Raw genomic sequence first — 14945 nt, 5'->3', positions numbered from 1 at the left:
GTGGTAAACTCCATCTAAAACTAAATATAACCATGAGACCGATAGTAAACAAGTACCGTGAGGGAAAGTTGAAAAGAACTCTGAATAGAGAGTTAAACAGTACGTGAAACTGCTTAGAGGTTAAGCCCGATGAACCTGAATATCCGTTATGGAAAATTCATCATTAAAATTGTAATATTTAAATAATATTATTAAGAATAATGTGCATTTTTCCATATAAGGACAATTGTAATCTATTAGCATATCCCAAATTTATCATAAAATATAACTTATAGTTTATTCCAATTAAATTGCTTGGCATTTTAACACAGAATAAATGTTATTAATTTGATAAAGTGCTGATAGATTTATATTATTACAGAGCGTTAATTTTTCGGAATTATATAATGGCATAATTATCATTGATTTTGTGTTTATTATATGCTCTTGTATGATTAACAATGCGAAAGATTCAGGATACCTTCGGGACCGTCTTGAAACACGGACCAAGGAGTCTAACATATGTGCAAGTTATTGGGATGTAAACCTAATAGCGTAATTAACTTGACTAATAATGGGATTAGTTTTTAGCTATTTATAGCTAATTAACACAATCCCGGGGCGTTCTATATAGTTATGTATAATGTATATTTATATTATTTATGCCTCTAACTGGAACGTACCTTGAGCATATATGCTGTGACCCGAAAGATGGTGAACTATACTTGATCAGGTTGAAGTCAGGGGAAACCCTGATGGAAGACCGAAACAGTTCTGACGTGCAAATCGATTGTCAGAATTGAGTATAGGGGCGAAAGACCAATCGAACCATCTAGTAGCTGGTTCCTTCCGAAGTTTCCCTCAGGATAGCTGGTGCATTTTAATATTATATAAAATAATCTTATCTGGTAAAGCGAATGATTAGAGGCCTTAGGGTCGAAACGATCTTAACCTATTCTCAAACTTTAAATGGGTAAGAACCTTAACTTTCTTGATATGAAGTTCAAGGTTATGATATAATGTGCCCAGTGGGCCACTTTTGGTAAGCAGAACTGGCGCTGTGGGATGAACCAAACGTAATGTTACGGTGCCCAAATTAACAACTCATGCAGATACCATGAAAGGCGTTGGTTGCTTAAAACAGCAGGACGGTGATCATGGAAGTCGAAATCCGCTAAGGAGTGTTGTAACAACTCACCTGCCGAAGCAACTAGCCCTTAAAATGGATGGCGCTTAAGTTGTATACCTATACATTACCGCTAAAGTAGATGATTTATATTACTTGTGATATAAATTTTGAAACTTTAGTGAGTAGGAAGGTACAATGGTATGCGTAGAAGTGTTTGGCGTAAGCCTGCATGGAGCTGCCATTGGTACAGATCTTGGTGGTAGTAGCAAATAATCGAATGAGACCTTGGAGGACTGAAGTGGAGAAGGGTTTCGTGTGAACAGTGGTTGATCACGAGTTAGTCGGTCCTAAGTTCAAGGCGAAAGCCGAAAATTTTCAAGTAAAACAAAAAATGCCTAACTATATAAACAAAGCGAATATAATACACTTGAATAATTTTGAACGAAAGGGAATACGGTTCCAATTCCGTAACCTGTTGAGTATCCGTTTGTTATTAAATATGGGCCTCGTGCTCATCCTGGCAACAGGAACGACCATAAAGAAGCCGTCGAGAGATATCGGAAGAGTTTTCTTTTCTGTTTTATAGCCGTACTACCATGGAAGTCTTTCGCAGAGAGATATGGTAGATGGGCTAGAAGAGCATGACATATACTGTTGTGTCGATATTTTCTCCTCGGACCTTGAAAATTTATGGTGGGGACACGCAAACTTCTCAACAGGCCGTACCAATATCCGCAGCTGGTCTCCAAGGTGAAGAGTCTCTAGTCGATAGAATAATGTAGGTAAGGGAAGTCGGCAAATTAGATCCGTAACTTCGGGATAAGGATTGGCTCTGAAGATTGAGATAGTCGGGCTTGATTGGGAAACAATAACATGGTTTATGTGCTCGTTCTGGGTAAATAGAGTTTCTAGCATTTATGTTAGTTACTTGTTCCCCGGATAGTTTAGTTACGTAGCCAATTGTGGAACTTTCTTGCTAAAATTTTTAAGAATACTATTTGGGTTAAACCAATTAGTTCTTATCAATTATAACGATTATCAATTAACAATCAATTCAGAACTGGCACGGACTTGGGGAATCCGACTGTCTAATTAAAACAAAGCATTGTGATGGCCCTAGCGGGTGTTGACACAATGTGATTTCTGCCCAGTGCTCTGAATGTCAAAGTGAAGAAATTCAAGTAAGCGCGGGTCAACGGCGGGAGTAACTATGACTCTCTTAAGGTAGCCAAATGCCTCGTCATCTAATTAGTGACGCGCATGAATGGATTAACGAGATTCCTACTGTCCCTATCTACTATCTAGCGAAACCACAGCCAAGGGAACGGGCTTGGAATAATTAGCGGGGAAAGAAGACCCTTTTGAGCTTGACTCTAATCTGGCAGTGTAAGGAGACATAAGAGGTGTAGAATAAGTGGGAGATATTAGACCTCGGTTTGGTATCGTCAATGAAATACCACTACTCTTATTGTTTCCTTACTTACTTGATTAAATGGAACGTGTATCATTTCCTAGCCATTATACGGATATATTTATTATATCTTATGGTATTGGGTTTTGATGCAAGCTTCTTGATCAAAGTATCACGAGTTTGTTATATAATCGCAAACAAATTCTTTAATAAAACGATGCATTTATGTATTTTTGATTTGAAAATTTGGTATAACTCCAATTACTCAGGTATGATCCAATTCAAGGACATTGCCAGGTAGGGAGTTTGACTGGGGCGGTACATCTCTCAAATAATAACGGAGGTGTCCCAAGGCCAGCTCAGTGCGGACAGAAACCACACATAGAGCAAAAGGGCAAATGCTGACTTGATCTCGGTGTTCAGTACACACAGGGACAGCAAAAGCTCGGCCTATCGATCCTTTTGGTTTAAAGAGTTTTTAACAAGAGGTGTCAGAAAAGTTACCATAGGGATAACTGGCTTGTGGCGGCCAAGCGTTCATAGCGACGTCGCTTTTTGATCCTTCGATGTCGGCTCTTCCTATCATTGTGAAGCAAAATTCACCAAGCGTTGGATTGTTCACCCATGCAAGGGAACGTGAGCTGGGTTTAGACCGTCGTGAGACAGGTTAGTTTTACCCTACTAATGACAAAACGTTGTTGCGACAGCATTCCTGCGTAGTACGAGAGGAACCGCAGGTACGGACCAATGGCACAATACTTGTTCGAGCGAACAGTGGTATGACGCTACGTCCGTTGGATTATGCCTGAACGCCTCTAAGGTCGTATCCGTGCTGGACTGCAATGATAAATAAGGGGCAATTTGCATTGTATGGCTTCTAAACCATTTAAAGTTTATAATTTATTTTATAAACGACAATGGATGTGATGCCAATGTAATTTGTAACATAGTAAATTAGGAGGATCTTCGATCACCTGATGCCGCGCTAGTTACATATAAAAGCATTATTTAATACATGACAAAGCCTAGAATCAATTGTAAACGACTTTTGTAACAGGCAAGGTGTTGTAAGTGGTTGAGCAGCTGCCATACTGCGATCCACTGAAGCTTATCCTTTGCTTGATGATTCGATAAATAAATGATTTTTTCCTGTAGCCAAACACCTCGTCATCAATTTAGTGACGCATATGATATTGTCCCTATCATATAATTTTTGATATAAAGACTTTAAAGAATTGTATCAAGTTGCCAAACACCTCGTCATCAATTTAGTGACGCATATGATATTGTCCCTATCATATAATTAATATAAAGACTTTAATGAATTGTGTCAAGTTGCCAAACACCTCGTCATCAATTTAGTGACGCATATGATATTGTCCCTATCATATAATTAATATAAAGAATTTTAATGAATTGTGTAAGTTGCCAAACACCTCGTCATCAATTTAGTGACGGATATGATATTGTCCCTATCATATAATTTTTGATATAAAGACTTTAAAGAATTGTATCAAGTTGCCAAACACCTCGTCATCAATTTAGTGACGCATATGATATTGTCCATATCATATAATTAATATAAAGACTTTAATGAATTGTGTCAAGTTGCCAAACACCTCGTCATCAATTTAGTTTTTTTTTTTTTTTTTTTTTTTTTTTTTTTTTTTTTTTTTTTATTTTATTTATTTTAAAATCTGTCCTAGTGGACAATAATTAAATGGTTTTGCGGGGGAACATTAGCTTAAGGATACTATTGTACATGTATTTGTGGCGGGTTTTATATGTGTTGTCTATTGTTGTGGAAGATCGAGAGGGTGTCTCCTCATGAGACGTCTGCTTGTTTGGCTATTGTCTAACAGGTTGGTGGCGAGGTGGTTAGGGTGGTTTTCGAGCCTTTTCAGGTATCTCTCGCTGAGCCTGGAGATTTCATCAGCGACTTGTGGGATTCCAAGTTCCCTATGTATGGCGACATTCTCGTGGTAGGGATGCGCATTACAGGCAATTCTCAAGCACCTATTCTGGAACCGCTGTATACGCAGGCGATTCGTGTGGCTTGCCGTGCCCCATAGCTGTATCCCGTAGGTCCAGATGGGCTTGAGAATTGCCTTGTACACCAGGATTTTGTGGTTCTGCCTTAGCTTGGACCCTCTCCCAATAAGCCAATGCATCTGCCTCAGACGCGCATCGGCCTGTATGCGTTTGCTGACGATGTGGGGACGCCAAGTGAGCTCATCAATTTAGTGACGCATATGATATATTGTCCCTATCATATAATTTTTGATATAAAGACTTTAAAGAATTGTATCAAGTTGCCAAACACCTCGTCATCAATTTAGTGACGCATATGATATTGTCCATATCATATAATTAATATAAAGACTTTAATGAATTGTGTCAAGTTGCCAAACACCTCGTCATCAATTTAGTGACGCATATGATATTGTCCCTATCATATAATTAATATAAAGACTTTAATGAATTGTGTCAAGTTGCCAAACACCTCGTCATCAATTTAGTGACGCATATGATATTGTCCATATCATATAATTAATATAAAGACTTTAATGAATTGTGTCAAGTTGCCAAACACCTCGTCATCAATTTAGTGACGCATATGATATTGTCCCTATCATATAATTTTTGATATAAAGACTTTAAAGAATTGTATCAAGTTGCCAAACACCTCGTCATCAATTTAGTGACGCATATGATATTGTCCATATCATATAATTAATATAAAGACTTTAATGAATTGTGTCAAGTTGCCAAACACCTCGTCATCAATTTAGTGACGCATATGATATTGTCCCTATCATATAATTAATATAAAGACTTTAATGAATTGTGTCAAGTTGCCAAACACCTCGTCATCAATTTAGTGACGCATATGATATTGTCCCTATCATATAATTAATATAAAGAATTTTAATGAATTGTGTCAAGTTGCCAAACACCTCGTCATCAATTTAGTGACGCATATGATATTGTCCCTATCATATAATTAATATAAAAACTTTTAATGAATTGTGTCAAGTTGCCAAACACCTCGTCATCAATTTAGTGACGCATATGATATTGTCCCTATCATATAATTTTTGATATAAAGACTTTAAAGAATTGTATCAAGTTGCCAAACACCTCGTCATCAACTACTATATTATGGTTGCGCCGACCTCTCATATTGTATTCTCTTATGTGTTCATAGGATTTTGGCAATTATATACGAGTAAATTAAATAATATACTTATGAAAATGATTAATTATTATATGTATAAGGGAAAAAATGCTGAAATATTCCCATATTATCTTAGTATTATAGAGGAAAGACCGTTGCCGACCTCTCATATTGTTCAAAACTTATGTATTCATATGATTTTGGCAATTAAATGAGTAAATTAAATAATATACATATGAAAATGATTAATTATTATATGTATAAGGGAAAAAATGCTGAAATATTCCCACATTCTCTCAGTATTATAGAGAAAAGCCATTATAGTGAGAGGGTATAGTAGTGTAAACGACCGGAATTACGACAGAGGGTTCAAAAACTACTATAGGTAGGCAGTGGTTGCCGACCTCTCATATTGTTCAAAACTTATGTATTCATATGATTTTGGCAATTATATGAGTAAATTAAATAATATACATATGAAAATGATTAATTATTATATGTATAAGGGAAAAAATGCTGAAATATTCCCACATTCTCTCAGTATTATAGAGAAAAGCCATTATAGTGAGAGGGTATAGTAGTGTAAACGACCGGAATTACGACAGAGGGTTCAAAAACTACTATAGGTAGGCAGTGGTTGCCGACCTCTCATATTGTTCAAAACTTATGTATTCATATGATTTTGGGAATTATATGAGTAAATTAAATAATATACATATGAAAATGATTAATTATTATATGTATAAGGGAAAAAATGCTGAAATATTCCCACATTCTCTCAGTATTATAGAGAAAAGCCATTATAGTGAGAGGGTATAGTAGTGTAAACGACCGGAATTACGACAGAGGGTTCAAAAACTACTATAGGTAGGCAGTGGTTGCCGACCTCTCATATTGTTCAAAACTTATGAATTCATATGATTTTGGGAATTATATGAGTAAATTAAATAATATACATATGAAAATGATTAATTATTATATGTATAAGGAAAAAAATGCTGAAATATTCCCACATTCTCTTAGTATTATAGAGAAAAGCCATTATAGGGAGAGGGTATAGTAGTGTAAACGACCGGAATTACGACAGAGGGTTCAAAAACTACTATAGGTAGGCAGTGGTTGCCGACCTCTCATATTGTTCAAAACTTATGTATTCATATGATTTTGGCAATAATATGAGTAAATTAAATAATAAACATATGAAAATTAATATGTATTATATGTATAAAGAAAAAAATAATCATATTATATATGAATAATGGAAAAAAAAATGAAATGTTCATATAATCTCTTAATATATAAGAGAATAGCCCGTATGTTGGGTGGCAAACGGAATTGAAAATACCCGCTTTGACGACAGCGGGTTCAAAAACTACTATAGGTAGGCAGTGGTTGCCGACCTCCCGCATTATTCGAAATATTTATTTCGGATTATGTTTATATTGGTTACATACAATAAAGTATATTATTATCCGTACAAATTTGTTTCTCAGTTCTATAGAACACGGGACTTGGCTCCGCGGATAATAGGAATATACGCTTTTTAGATAATATCGTTGAAACAAAAGTCAAGTTTCTATTATATATAGAATAACAAATCGTTTCCATATATTATCGTTAATTTTTGGAGGCAGGCAAATATTTATTTATTACCTGCCGTATAGTTGGATTATTATATCGTTACGGTATAATACAAATATGGATTCTTATGAAAGAAATATAAAATTATATATTAAATGTGGAAATATTATCATATGCGCTTGGTTTTATGTTATATATTACCAGAGAGATATATGAAAAGAGATAAATTTTAAATTTATCTTCAAAATGCAAATGATTTAACTTAATATTTATATTGGTTAAACAAAAATTGTACATGTGTGGATACAATAATTATGTATGTTGGAAATAAAATGATATTTTATAATGAAATATGTATATATAAAAAGATATAATTATAGAAACATATATATTACAATAATTATATGAAATTCTTGTTATATTGGTAAAACAAGTATAAATTAAAAATGAAATTATGGATTACGAATGCTATATAAAAATGGCCGTAATCGAATGGATATTTTACTTATAAATATATATTTAAAATTTTACCCAAAGGCGAAATATTGAATTTTATTCAATATAATAAAAATCATGGAATTATATAAAGTGAAAAATCCATATATCTATTATATTGCTTATTTCGATTCAAAAAATATGAATGGAATATGAAGGAAAAACATTATTCTGGTTGATCCTGCCAGTAGTTATATGCTTGTCTCAAAGATTAAGCCATGCATGTCTAAGTACACACGAATTAAAAGTGAAACCGCAAAAGGCTCATTATATCAGTTATGGTTCCTTAGATCGTTAACAGTTACTTGGATAACTGTGGTAATTCTAGAGCTAATACATGCAATTAAAACATGAACCTTATGGGACATGTGCTTTTATTAGGCTAAAACCAAGCGATCGCAAGATCGTTATATTGGTTGAACTCTAGATAACATGCAGATCGTATGGTCTTGTACCGACGACAGATCTTTCAAATGTCTGCCCTATCAACTTTGATGGTAGTATCTAGGACTACCATGGTTGCAACGGGTAACGGGGAATCAGGGTTCGATTCCGGAGAGGGAGCCTGAGAAACGGCTACCACATCTAAGGAAGGCAGCAGGCGCGTAAATTACCCACTCCCAGCTCGGGGAGGTAGTGACGAAAAATAACAATACAGGACTCATATCCGAGGCCCTGTAATTGGAATGAGTACACTTTAAATCCTTTAACAAGGACCAATTGGAGGGCAAGTCTGGTGCCAGCAGCCGCGGTAATTCCAGCTCCAATAGCGTATATTAAAGTTGTTGCGGTTAAAACGTTCGTAGTTGAACTTGTGCTTCATACGGGTAGTACAACTTACAATTGTGGTTAGTACTATACCTTTATGTATGTAAGCGTATTACCGGTGGAGTTCTTATATGTGATTAAATACTTGTATTTTTTCATATGTTCCTCCTATTTAAAAACCTGCACTAGTGCTCTTAAACGAGTGTTATTGTGGGCCGGTACTATTACTTTGAACAAATTAGAGTGCTTAAAGCAGGCTTCAAATGCCTGAATATTCTGTGCATGGGATAATGAAATAAGACCTCTGTTCTGCTTTCATTGGTTTTCAGATCAAGAGGTAATGATTAATAGAAGCAGTTTGGGGGCATTAGTATTACGACGCGAGAGGTGAAATTCTTGGACCGTCGTAAGACTAACTTAAGCGAAAGCATTTGCCAAAGATGTTTTCATTAATCAAGAACGAAAGTTAGAGGTTCGAAGGCGATCAGATACCGCCCTAGTTCTAACCATAAACGATGCCAGCTAGCAATTGGGTGTAGCTACTTTTATGGCTCTCTCAGTCGCTTCCCGGGAAACCAAAGCTTTTGGGCTCCGGGGGAAGTATGGTTGCAAAGCTGAAACTTAAAGGAATTGACGGAAGGGCACCACCAGGAGTGGAGCCTGCGGCTTAATTTGACTCAACACGGGAAAACTTACCAGGTCCGAACATAAGTGTGTAAGACAGATTGATAGCTCTTTCTCGAATCTATGGGTGGTGGTGCATGGCCGTTCTTAGTTCGTGGAGTGATTTGTCTGGTTAATTCCGATAACGAACGAGACTCAAATATATTAAATAGATATCTTCAGGATTATGGTGCTGAAGCTTATGTAGCCTTCATTCATGGTGGCAGTAAAATGTTTATTGTGTTTGAATGTGTTTATGTAAGTGGAGCCGTACCTGTTGGTTTGTCCCATTATAAGGACACTAGCTTCTTAAATGGACAAATTGCGTCTAGCAATAATGAGATTGAGCAATAACAGGTCTGTGATGCCCTTAGATGTCCTGGGCTGCACGCGCGCTACAATGAAAGTATCAACGTGTATTTCCTAGACCGAGAGGTCCGGGTAAACCGCTGAACCACTTTCATGCTTGGGATTGTGAACTGAAACTGTTCACATGAACTTGGAATTCCCAGTAAGTGTGAGTCATTAACTCGCATTGATTACGTCCCTGCCCTTTGTACACACCGCCCGTCGCTACTACCGATTGAATTATTTAGTGAGGTCTCCGGACGTGATCACTGTGACGCCTTGCGTGTTACGGTTGTTTCGCAAAAGTTGACCGAACTTGATTATTTAGAGGAAGTAAAAGTCGTAACAAGGTTTCCGTAGGTGAACCTGCGGAAGGATCATTATTGTATAATATCCTTACCGTTAATAAACATTTGTTATAATACAAATAAATACAATTTACCAAAATAAAAATATTACAAAATGATTCTACGGAATCAAAAGTTAAAGTGAAAATAAAATGTAGATGGCTTTTATTTTATTTATATGTGGGGCTTGGCAACCTCATAAAAAGACTTTAACATTATTAATGTTGTTGTGCGTATTTGTGGCAGTACTTACTACAACAACGGCGTTTCCTATAAAAACAAATTCTCGAAAATGGAAATCGAAGAAACTAAACTAAATTCGAAAGTGGAAGTCGAATTAAAATTAAAATAATTTTGAATGTGGTAATCGAAATAAGTTTGTGTGTATATGGACCATAATATACACGCGTTGCGAATATGTATTGTTCATCTATGTTATGAGCATACGTTGGCTAATGCAACAACCTAAAATATACAATGTTTGTACCTGTCATCCATCAGGTTAATGTTTTATATAAATTTTGCAGTATGTGTCACCCAAAATAGCAAACCATAACCAGATTATTATGATACATAATGCTTATATGAAACTAAGACATTTCGCAACATTTATTTTAGGTATAAAAATAAATTTATTGAAGGAATTGATATATGCCAGTAAAATGGTGTATTTTTAATTTCTTTCAATAAAAACAATATTGACATTATATAAAAATGAATTATAAAACTCTAAGCGGTGGATCACTCGGCTCATGGGTCGATGAAGAACGCAGCAAACTGTGCGTCATCGTGTGAACTGCAGGACACATGAACATCGACATTTTGAACGCATATCGCAGTCCATGCTGTTATGTACTTTAATTAATTTTATAGTGCTGCTTGGACTACATATGGTTGAGGGTTGTAAGACTATGCTAATTAAGTTGTTTATAAATTTTTTATAAGCATATGGTATATTATTGGATTAAATAATGATTTTATTCATAATATTAAAAAAGAAATGAAAAACATTATCTCACATTTGAATGTGAAAAACGAAGAGAAATATTTTCTTTTTCAATCAAATAATACTGAGAAATGTCTAGCATAAAAAATTGAAATATTTTTCATCTAGAATTGTCTCTTATTAATGATTCGAAAAAAAAAAAAACTTGGTTATGTTATTATTCTTCGTTGGTTCGTTAAATGGATAAAAAATAACTTTGCTTACAAGAACTATTGGAACTATTTATAACGAATTTAATTGATTGTTTTATCATTTATATATAAAGAATTTATGGCAAAATATAGTTATATATACAACCTCAACTCATATGGGACTACCCCCTGAATTTAAGCATATTAATTAGGGGAGGAAAAGAAACTAACAAGGATTTTCTTAGTAGCGGCGAGCGAAAAGAAAAACAGTTCAGCACTAAGTCACTTTGTCTATATGGCAAATGTGAGATGCAGTGTATGGAGCGTCAATATTCTAGTATGAGAAATTAATGATTTAAGTCCTTCTTAAATGAGGCCATTTACCCATAGAGGGTGCCAGGCCCGTATATAAACGTTAATGATTACTAGATGATGTTTCCAAAGAGTCGTGTTGCTTGATAGTGCAGCACTAAGTGGGTGGTAAACTCCATCTAAAACTAAATATAACCATGAGACCGGATAGTAAACACAGTACCGTGAGGGAAAGTTGAAAAGAACTCTGAATAGAGAGTTAAACAGTACGTGAAACTGCTTAGAGGTTAAGCCCGATGAACCTGAAATATCCGTTATGGAAAATTCATCATTAAAATTGTAATATTTAAATAATATTATTAAGAATAATGTGCATTTTTTCCATATAAGGACATTGTAATCTATTAGCATATCCAAAATTTATCATAAAATATAACTTATAGTTTATTCCAATTAAATTGCTTGCATTTTAACACAGAATAAATGTTATTAATTTGATAAAGTGCTGATAGATTTATATTATTACAGAGCGTTTAATTTTTCGGAATTATATAATGGCATAATTATCATTGATTTTTGTGGTTTATTATATGCTCTTGTATGATTAACAATGCGAAAGATTCAGGATACCTTCGGGACCCGTCTTGAAACACGGACCAAGGAGTCTAACATATGTGCAAGTTATTGGGATGTAAACCTAATAGCGTAATTAACTTGACTAATAATGGGATAGTTTTTTAGCTATTTATAGCTATTAACACAATCCCGGGGCGTTCTATATAGTTATGTATAATGTATATTTATATTATTTATGCCTCTAACTGGAACGTACCTTGAGCATATATGCTGTGACCCGAAAGATGGTGAACTATACTTGATCAGGTTGAAGTCAGGGGAAACCCTGATGGAAGACCGAAAACAGTTCTGACGTGCAAATCGATTGTCAGAATTGAGTAATAGGGGCGAAAGACCAATCGAACCATCTAGTAGCTGGTTCCTTCCGAAGTTTCCCTCAGGATAGCTGGTGCATTTTAATATTATATAAAATAATCTTATCTGGTAAAGCGAATGATTAGAGGCCTTAGGGTCGAAACGATCTTAACCTATTCTCAAACTTTAAATGGGTAAGAACCTTAACTTTCTTGATATGAAGTTCAAGGTTATGATATAATGTGCCCAGTGGGCCACTTTTGGTAAGCAGAACTGGCGCTGTGGGATGAACCAAACGTATGTTACGGTGCCCAAATTAACAACTCATGCAGATACCATGAAAAGGCGTTGGTTGACTTAAAAACAGCAGAGACGGTGATCATGGAAGTCGAAATCCGCTAAGGAGTGTGTAACAACTCACCCTGCCGAAGCAACTAGCCCTTAAAATGGATGGGCCGCTTAAGTGTATACCTATACATTACCGCTAAAGTAGATGATTTATATTACTTGTGATATAAATTTTGAAACTTTAGTGAGTAGGAAGGTACAATGGTATGCGTAGAAGTGTTTGGCGTAAGCCTGCATGGAGCTGCCATTGGTACAGATCTGGTGGTAGTAGCAAATAATCGAATGAGACCTTGGAGGACTGAAGTGGAGAAGGGTTTCGTGTGAACAGTGGTTGATCACGAGTTAGTCGGTCCTAAGTTCAAGGCGAAAGCCGAAAAATTTTCAAGTAAAACAAAAATCGCCTAACTATAATAAAACAAAGCGAATATAATACACTTGAATAATTTTGAACGAAAGGGAATACGGTTCCAATTCCGTAACCTGTTGAGTATCCGTTTGTTATTAAATATGGGCCTCGTGCTCATCCTGGCAACAGGAACGACCATAAAGAAGCCGTCGAGAGATATCGGAAGAGTTTTCTTTTCTGTTTTATAGCCGTACTACCATGGAAGTCTTTCGCAGAGAGATATGGTAGATGGGCTAGAAGAGCATGACATATACTGTTGTGTCGATATTTTCTCCTCGGACCTTGAAAATTTATGGTGGGGGACACGCAAACTTCTCAACAGGCCGTACCAATATCCGCAGCTGGTCTCCAAGGTGAAGAGTCTCTAGTCGATAGAATAATGTAGGTAAGGGAAGTCGGCAAATTAGATCCGTAACTTCGGGATAAGGATTGGCTCTGAAGATGAGATAGTCGGCTTGATTGGGAAACAATAACATGGTTATGTGCTCGTTCTGGGTAAATAGAGTTTCTAGCATTTATGTTAGTTACTTGTTCCCCGGATAGTTTAGTTACGTAGCCAATTGTGGAACTTTCTTGCTAAAATTTTTAAGAATACTATTTGGGTTAAACCAATTAGTTCTTATCAATTATAACGATTATCAATTAACAATCAATCAGAACTGGCACGGACTTGGGAATCCGATCTGTCTAATTAAAACAAAGCATTGTGATGGCCCTAGCGGGTGTTGACACAATGTGATTTCTGCCCAGTGCTCTGAATGTCAAAGTGAAGAAATTCAAGTAAGCGCGGGTCAACGGCGGGAGTAACTATGACTCTCTTACTTTTCCGATGGGCTGGTTACCCAGAGGAAATTTACTCATATTGGAACTACGAACACAAATAACGAGCCTCGGATATCTTTACACAATCTGATGACGACCCGACCCTCCGTGGATATCTTCCCGGAGGACCAATATGAACCAAACGCAGCGGCTACTCTATCTAGGGTTCCCTGCACAGTATGTGGCCGGTCCTTTAACAGCAAGAGAGGACTCGGTGTTCACATGCGATCTCGGCACCCAGACGAACTTGATGAAGAACGTCGACGTGTCGATATAAAGGCAAGGTGGAGTGAGGAAGAGAAGTGGATGATGGCGAGAAAGGAGGTTGAGCTCACAGCAAATGGACATAAACACATGAACAAGCAACTAGCGGTGTATTTTGCAAACCGCAGCGTCGAAGCCATCAAAAAGCTAAGACAGAGGGGCGATTATAAGGAGAAAATAGAGCAGATAAGAGGGCAATCTGCTCTCGTCCCGGAAGTTGCAAATCTAACCATAAGGCGCCGCCCTAGTAGAAGTGAGCAAAACCACCAAGTAACAACATCAGAAACAACTCCAATCACTCCCTTCGAACAGTCGAACAGGGAAATTTTGCGGACACTGCGTGGGTATAGCCCCGTAGAATGCCATTCCAAATGGAGAGCCCAAGAGCTACAAACGATCATTGACAGGGCAGAGCTCGAGGGAAAGGAAACCACTCTCCAATGCTTATCGCTATATCTCCTGGGAATTTTTCCGGCACAGGGTGTACGACACACGCTGACGAGACCTCCTCGGAGACCTCGGAATAGGAGAGAAAGCAGAAGGCAGCAGTATGCTGTCGTCCAGCGTAACTGGGATAAGCATAAAGGAAGATGCATCAAGTCCTTGCTAAATGGAACTGATGAGTCGGTAATGCCAAGCCAAGAAGTAATGGTTCCCTACTGGAGAGAAGTAATGACCCAGCCTAGCCCAAGCTCTTGCAGTGGAGAAGTGATACAAATGGATCACTCGCTTGAGAGGGTTTGGTCTGCTATTACGGAGCATGACCTTCGGGCGTCAAGAATCTCATTATCTTCATCTCCGGGGCCTGACGGGATAACTCCAAAATC

The 14945-nt window shown here is 36.7% G+C and overlaps 2 non-coding genes and 1 pseudogene across 2 annotated transcripts; all 3 read left to right on the top strand.

Annotated features, from left to right (window-relative positions):
* Positions 1–3650, top strand: LOC120285643 (annotated as a pseudogene; the record flags this gene model as incomplete).
* Positions 3651–7941: 4291 nt separating this feature from the next.
* On the top strand, positions 7942–9935 carry LOC120285642. The gene has a single exon (XR_005544871.1). It is a non-coding gene; the product is annotated as a small subunit ribosomal RNA (ribosomal RNA).
* Positions 9936–10624: 689 nt separating this feature from the next.
* Positions 10625–10803, top strand: LOC120285641. Its single transcript, XR_005544870.1, has one exon. It is a non-coding gene; the product is annotated as a 5.8S ribosomal RNA (ribosomal RNA).
* Positions 10804–14945: the final 4142 nt, after the last annotated feature.

The sequence above is a fragment of the Drosophila simulans genome, unplaced genomic scaffold (assembly GCF_016746395.2).
Source record: "Drosophila simulans strain w501 unplaced genomic scaffold, Prin_Dsim_3.1 Segkk67_quiver_pilon, whole genome shotgun sequence".
Lineage (NCBI taxonomy): Eukaryota > Metazoa > Arthropoda > Insecta > Diptera > Drosophilidae > Drosophila > Drosophila simulans.
Note: the sequence above shows the minus strand (reverse complement) of the source record. Positions and strands in the feature narration are given on the sequence as shown.